This window comes from Palaemon carinicauda, chromosome 40 (genome assembly GCF_036898095.1).
Source record: "Palaemon carinicauda isolate YSFRI2023 chromosome 40, ASM3689809v2, whole genome shotgun sequence".
In the NCBI taxonomy this organism is placed as follows: Eukaryota; Metazoa; Arthropoda; class Malacostraca; order Decapoda; family Palaemonidae; genus Palaemon; species Palaemon carinicauda.
Genome location: NC_090764.1, coordinates 20677250 through 20685042, shown reverse-complemented (window position 1 = coordinate 20685042; position 7793 = coordinate 20677250). Strand labels below are relative to the sequence as shown.

At 33.7% G+C, this 7793-nt stretch overlaps 1 long non-coding RNA gene across 1 annotated transcript; it reads right to left on the bottom strand.

The window, feature by feature from the left end:
* Positions 1-1755: 1755 nt before the first annotated feature.
* On the bottom strand, positions 1756-3235 carry LOC137631993 (uncharacterized). Its single transcript, XR_011041977.1, has 2 exons — positions 3131-3235; positions 1756-2580 (listed from the first exon to the last, which is right to left on the bottom strand). It is a non-coding gene; the product is annotated as an uncharacterized lncRNA (long non-coding RNA).
* Between the last annotated feature and the right edge of the window lie 4558 nt (positions 3236-7793).

Below are 7793 nucleotides of genomic sequence, written 5' to 3'. Positions count from 1 at the left end.
TACTGAAGGACAAAGGTCTCATACATATCAATTTATGTCTGGGGTTAGTTTCCTAGTTATCATTCAAATGTTATGTTCAATTGTTCATGGCTTCTTTTGTAGACAAACTTTCTAATGGTAAAATTGTTTACGACAAAGTTTTTCATTATAAATGTTGAAACTTGTATAGTTTCTGCTCTTTTGTTACAACAACAACATCAGCAACAGCAGCAACAGCAGCAGAAACAGCAAATGCAGTCGTTTCTAGTCCACTGTAAGACAAAGGCCTCAGACATGTCAATTTATGTCTGGGGTTAGTTTTCTAGTTAGCATTCAGATGTTTTGTTCAGTTGTTCATGGCTTAAATGTAATCGAGATGCTAATCAAACTGTCCTTCTGAACATGGTTTTCTTTATATTGAACATTCTCACTATTTCGTACAGGAAGGTATTAAACAATCTTTAGTGAAGTTCAATTTATATCCACTCACATTTAATGTTATATACCTTCATCTACTTATAGAGTACATTATTATAAAGGCCAATTTAATGTTCATTTGCATTCAATACTTAAGAAGTCTTCCGCATCATTATTTTAATCGTCTACCTAGTAGAAGAACTTTATCAACAATGCATCTATTCCCCTAAAACAAGCTTAACATAAACACACTCCCTTGTATCCAAATTATGAAGATCCAATCTCATTCACAAACCTCACTTTTCATCTAAACTCACATCTTTTCCTCTACTTTCTTTCCTTACCTTTTTCATCAGAATCATACCACTTAATCATGCTAAAAAATTTTATGATTTTGTTGCCTTTTTTTTATCAAGTTTCCATTTTCTTTTCTTTGCGTTTATGTGCTAAAGTATTTCCAATACGAAATTGACATCGATAGATTATTCTTTATATTGAATAAAAGTAAATATTTTTGAAAAACCTCAATAGATAATAGAAGGAAATTTTGGGGAACTGGTCGCTTTTTTTGGCTTGGTGCTTTAATTAAAAAAAAAACAAAGTTTCTGCACAAATGCCTAAATATATGAAACTTTCGAGGATTACAATTTCAGATCCTTGAACACCGTTTACCATAGCCGATTTAAATTGAAACCAGAATTTAACCTATTAGTTGGCTAATGGGTAAATTTCGTAAATGTAACAATAGTGTTATTTTTTACCAACGTAAGTACGTGTTTAGATATTTCAACTTTGAACTTAGCCTCAGATACGCAGGCCCATATTTCCCGAAAATTTCGCCATAAAAGTCTGCCTTTAAAGTTATAGAAGGTAGAATTGCCGAGAGCAGTTACAAGGCAATTTGCTTGTACGTTCAACCTTATTCCTGTTACTGGGTGGTCATTTGCATACAGTTCTCCGGTTACAAGGAAATATATTCTATGATAATCAGTCAAATTAATCATCGGTTGAGAGGCATCATTGCATAAATTTTATTGCATACATTATATTTTTTATTTGTTCTTGTCACAAACTGTTTAAAGGTTGCTCATGAATGGCAGAGGCAAGGGAAAGGACAATGTCCTGAAGATTGACCATTTATACAGAATTATGATCAGCGGCCAAGCCCCCACCTCATTAATCTAGGACCAGGGAGGGCCAGGCAATGGCTTTTGAATACTCGGCTGGTAGACCAATAAGCTCCCCCTAGCAGGATGGTAAAGTTGCTGAGACTAGGAACTATCGATTAGGTAGGACTCCCGTCCAACACTGTTAAGCAGGTCCGTTTTTAATAGGTTACAACAAATATCAAGGCAGTAGTAAAGAATAGAAATGTTTATATTTTTCGTTTAATAGTGCGCAACTTTATAACAATGGGGAAAAAGGGTGAATAAAGAACATGACATCGGCTGTCTTAACTTATGAGAGCTTTAAAAGGATATAAAAGGATATATATATATATATATATATATATATATATATATATATATATATATGCAAATATATACAGTACATATATACACATCCATATATATACACATGCATATATATACACATATTGATATAAGTAATTGAAAAATTATTTCTTGAATTTCAAAAATTGCCTCTTAAATTTTACGTATTTTATCTTCAAATATAAATACAGGTTGTTCCTGTTATAAATTCCATTGTATTATTAATACAGCAAACAAGATATATTTAATAACATGACATCGTTAAAATAACTTTGTTTTAGGAAAGTTTAAATTTGGACTTTTTTGAAGTAAGTAAAGTACCCCTCCCTACATCCAGCCATAGTTTCTCCATATTTTGTTTATTATTTTAGTATAATATTAACAACAACATGTTCTACAAGCACACGTATACATCAATTAAATTGCGCAATATATTACGTATTGCTGGAAAACAAAAATCTAATAAAACATAACAGAATTAATCAGGAAATACAATTATTTTGTCGGACCATGTTATTCCATGAACAATCGGAGAGGCTTCAATATGGAGAATGTAAACCCAAAAGGCTAGATAGGCTATAATGAAAGCCACGAGGATTTGATATGCTCCGTAACCCATTAATTCGAGGATTCAACCAGGAGTCCTCAGATAGTTTTCTAGCCAAAAAGGTCTGCTTGTCTGCCAAATTATCTGAAAAGCAAACGAAACAAAAACATTATGTACATAATAATGAGAGTATTTTTATCTCCTTGCAAACTCGTAGATATTTTAAGGGTCTACAAGACAATATATTAGAAAGAACTATATTAAAAACACTGAAGTCAATTTGTATCATCAAAACACTTTTTAGTGTGCAAACCACTTCACGATCATTTGTAATACCATCCTTTTGTAAATTTGAGAAAGCAAACCTCGGACGTAAAGATACGATGTTAATCCTGTATCTCAAAAGATCTGTCACAAAGTTAATGGCTATGATAGGTATATAATAAATAGTTCACAAAGAGAATAATTTCTATTGTTTACATTATTATTTTTAACAGTAAATCAATTTAAAATGTGATGAATTTTACATCGTTATCTTTATTCTAATGATATCTAACACCGATGTAAACTGTTCCCACTGGTTTGCTTTGTAAGGATTACAAAATCCTTCAAATTGAGAGTTTAAGAGATACGTTACAGTTAACATCGCAATAAGTTTTCAATGCAGAATAATAACTGAAAAAGGAGGTCTTACCTGTAATTGTCTTCTTGAGGAACTGACTGCTGAGTCACTTGAGTGAGTGGATTCGTCAGGTTTTCGTGTTGTTGTTTTTTTCGATCCCAAGTATGTCAAACTACATGTCAATACAGTTGAACAGATAAACAGCCATAGAATTTAGAGAAACCGATAGCTATTGTTCATTTGGAAAATGTCTTGTTTTATAGTAATGTATTTGTTAAGTCGCCTTATCTACATTATATTGATAATTCTATCATCATCATATCCTACGGTTATTGACGGAAAGGGAGTTCTATAGATTTTTTAATTGAGGTTTAAAAACGACATGATTCGAATTTATTGATAATTGCGATCATGATATTTAGAAATCAAAACTTTACCCGACGAAGATGCTGATTTTATAATGAACAAATATATAGGCAGTTTCTTGTAGAGTAACATATATGTTTTATCAATGTTTACATTGCACGTGATTGACACTGATGGCACTATCTACCCTTTTTCTGAGGGACTAAAAAGGAAAAGACGGCCTCTAAAATAAGCAAGTTTGATAATGATGTTGATGAAATGAAATATGATTATATTCACTGAGTAATAACAATATTATTCCTCACTGGGCTATTTTCCCTGCTGGAGCCCCTGGGCTTATAGCAACCTGCTTTTCCAATTAGGGTTGCAGCTCAGCAAATAATAATAATAATAATAATAATAGTAATAATCCCACATTTCCCCTGTGAGATAACAGGCCATGAGGATTGGATGGAAGACCAACAGATCTGGTTTTATTGAAAGGCTTCTGGCAATTACAACCCCTCTTCAATTAAGAAGTCTCAACAGGTCGGATTTGACAGATCATTGGTACATGTATGAGGCAATACTGCTCACAGCTTTTCATTTTAATTGTTGACCTTTTTCATTTACTTGATTTATGACTTTACCACAACATGTCAATTTTAATTAGTTAATAAAAAGACCTTTAAGATGAAATAGATTATTTTGTTATTAATAGCTCATCAAGAGTTTAGTTCACCAAACTTTCAACTGAGCTCCATAAAGCGCTAGCAGAGTTGGAAGACCCAGCCCTACATGGTTGAAGACTATGAAGCGTGAAGTAGTAGATGATGAATGGAGAAGTATTGGTTTAAAAGCTCAAAATAGAGACGACTGGCGAAATTCAACTGAGGCCCATTGCGTCAATAGGCGTAGGAGGAGATGATGATGATGATGTATACTCATAAAGTAGCCAAGGAAACTTTTTTTCTGCAAGAATTCATGTCCTTGGCATACGTATAGTGACTTCAAAGTAATAAGGGTTTCTATAAAATCTAGGTTTTCTTTTTGATCTTCGCATTTCTGGAAGTAGGAATTCTAGATTACAAAATAATAGAAAAAAAATCGGTTTCGTGTAGATTTTATACTACAATCTAGCTACATTGATTTAAATCTCCTTTGAAATATTGCAACCCTGAGTTCCTTCTGCTTTTCAGTGTCTTAATTTGAGTTAACTTATGAAGATTTTCCTTGATTTGCTGTTGTGTTGGCCGATGCAGTAACGTCCTTGACTGGTGAACGAGAGACTGGGGTTCGAGTCCCGCTAAAACTCGTTAGTTCCATTGGTCACTGCAGCCTCACCATCCTTGTGAGCTAAGGCGTGGGGTTTGGGGGACCCTAGAGGTCTATCTTCTGAGTTATCATTAGCCATGGCCTGTCCCTCCTTGGTCGTAGCTTGGGTGGAGAGGTGGTTTTGACGCTGATTATACGTATATATGGTCAGTCTCTAGGGCATTTTCCTGCTTGATAAGGCAATGTCACTGTCCCTTGCCTCTGCCATTCATGAGCAGCCTTTAAACCTTTAAACAATAAACTTTCCTAACTTACAAGTTGGGAGAGGCAATTAATCATCTAGAAATGCTGAGAGGAATCTTCCAGGAAATAATTTGGTTAATAGATAGGAAATATATTTTTCATACCTTTGAAATTAATGATGATTTTAACTTCAACATCAAATTTCAGCCAGATAAAACTAGGAAGATATATTTTGGATCATGATAAATTATGGATTAATATATTGATATTTGGCTCTGAAATCAAAATCCCTCTTCAAATCAGTTGTGTATTTATTCACATGAAAGTTTCCCGATTTGCTTTTCGAATGAATTTCTTATTTTCTATTTAAAAGAGGTTCGTTGTAACACTAATCAGATATGATGGATGTACGTAAAAAGTATTTCGTTACCTGCAATATCCTCGTTGAAGTAAAGATACGAAACTTCTGAGAGAGAGAGAGAGAGAGAGAGAGAGAGAGAGAGAGAGAGAGAGAGAGAGAGAGAGAGAGAGAGAGAGAGAGAGAGAGAGAGAGAGAAGCAATTATATTTTTAATCTCATAAACTTATAACACAAATGCAACAACAACAACTGCAGTCATTTCTAGTTCACTGCAGGACAAAAGTCTCAGACATGGCAATTCATGTCTGGGGTTTGGCCAGTTTTCATCACGCTTGCCAGTGCGGATTGGTGATAGTGGGAAATTTCTGTCTGATCCCTCACAGCAGACCAACCAAGTATGATTGGACCTGACTAGTACAACCTTGTTAATCATGGCTATACACAAACCCTTTCATTACGTTAAGGTATCCACATTCAGATACATATATATATATATATATATATATATATATATATATATATATATATATATACATATATATATGTGTGTGTGCGTGTGTGTGTGTGTGTGCGTGTTTGTATGTATATACATTTATGCATATATATATATATATATATATATATATATATATATATATATATATATATATATATATATAATCTATTGAATTATAGATTCACACCTCTCCCACAAAAAAAAAATAAAACAGATAAAAGAAATATTTGTTTATCCCAGACTACACGTCATTGAGGGCAATAAACAGGTGGATTGAACCTCTCCTCAGAGGATGCTATAAAGCTCCTACAGGCTTCCGTGCTCTACAAAACAAACACTTGGCCAATTCCAGTCGATCAGGGGAATTCATTGGGACTTGCAGGAAACGCCGATGGGTCTCAACTCACATTGATGTTAATAGTTGCTCTAAAGAGCAGCTAAACCCTTTTCAATTCTCCAGATGTTTATTTATTTTTTTTTCTTTTTTTTTTGGCAATGTAAGAGGAATTGTTAATGGTTTTACTGGTTTTAGCATGGAATAGTCTCCTTTTTCTTACACCGAATTGTAGATTTGTTTTAAAGTTTACTGTTTATATTCTCTGGTGAAAGGGTTTTTGTGTACCGCTATGATTAGCAAAGCTGCATTCGTCACGGCCACTCATACTAGGTTGGTTATGCTGTGAGGGGTCAGACAGAAATTTCTCACCATCACCCATCGGCACTGTCAAGTGTGATGAAAACTAGCCAAACCCCAGACATAAATTGCCATATCTGAGGCCTTTGTCCTGCAGTGAACTAGAAATGGCTGCATTTGTTGTTGTTGTTGTTTTGTAAATTCATGAGATTGAAAACATAAATTGCTTCTCTCTCTCTCTCTCTCTCTCTCTCTCTCTCTCTCTCTCTCTCTCTCTCTCTCTCTCTCTCTCTCTCTCTCTCTCTCTCATCGTTTCAAGTCAAATCAAAGTTTTAGATTTAATACTCCACGTAAACAAGTTTGTGTTTTATTTAGAAAACTTGGTACATATACAAATAAATTGGCTTTATTTCAAAGGTCTTTCCCATAACTTCCGTGAAAATTTTCTGGGAAAGGTTTTATGTGTTTAAATTAATTTCAAATGATGATGTTAAATTAGTAATCACTTTCAAGTTCATAGTATTTAACAGCGTATACAAGAAATAAATAGTTTGTATATTTTGGTCTTGAATATTGCGAAACCAGTTGCAATTAATAGAAGCAAAAAGTATGAGGTAAACTGAAGTTATGTTATTTAACAACTGGATAATTAGTTTAAAGGGGCTAAGACATTAAAATAGAATAAAAACTAGAGGGTACTCAGTAGGGCATGTCTTCACCACGCTAAGCAGTCTTATTTAGCCCTTAACTCCACTGCGTACTTGTACTTTGTTATATTTTCTTCAAAATTTGATGGATTTGTCCTTCGGTCATTCCTCAAATGTCCACATAGTTTCGTTAAAAGTGTTTCAGTAGTTTTTGTGAAATAATTACAAACGAAAAATAAACTTAACAAAATATTTGCCATTTACATAACATTGCGATTATTTTCAAAGTACTATGCGTACATGTGCGTTGATGTACAGTACCTTATCCAAAATGTTACAGATTCATTCTTGGGTCATACCCAACATGTCAACCAAGTTTGGTCAAAATCGGTACTGTAGTTTTTGTGTATAGTTGCTGACATATAAATAAATAAACAACAATATTTAACTGCTGGATACGTGGTTTAAAGTGGCCATAACATGTTAAATTGGATAGAATACAAATAAATATGAGCACTCAATAATTAGTGCGATTTGTTTATTTAAATAATATATTTCTCTGTTGTAAACGGAAGAATGTAATATCATGATAAGCTAGTTACAAGGACAATGTTGAATATGCAAGCAAATTGCAAGACTTGGTTCAGCCCACTTTCATTAAATCTTGCAAATTGCCGTGTAACTGCGTCTGGGAATTCCACCTTCTGTAACTTTAAGGGGAGACTTTTATGGCTA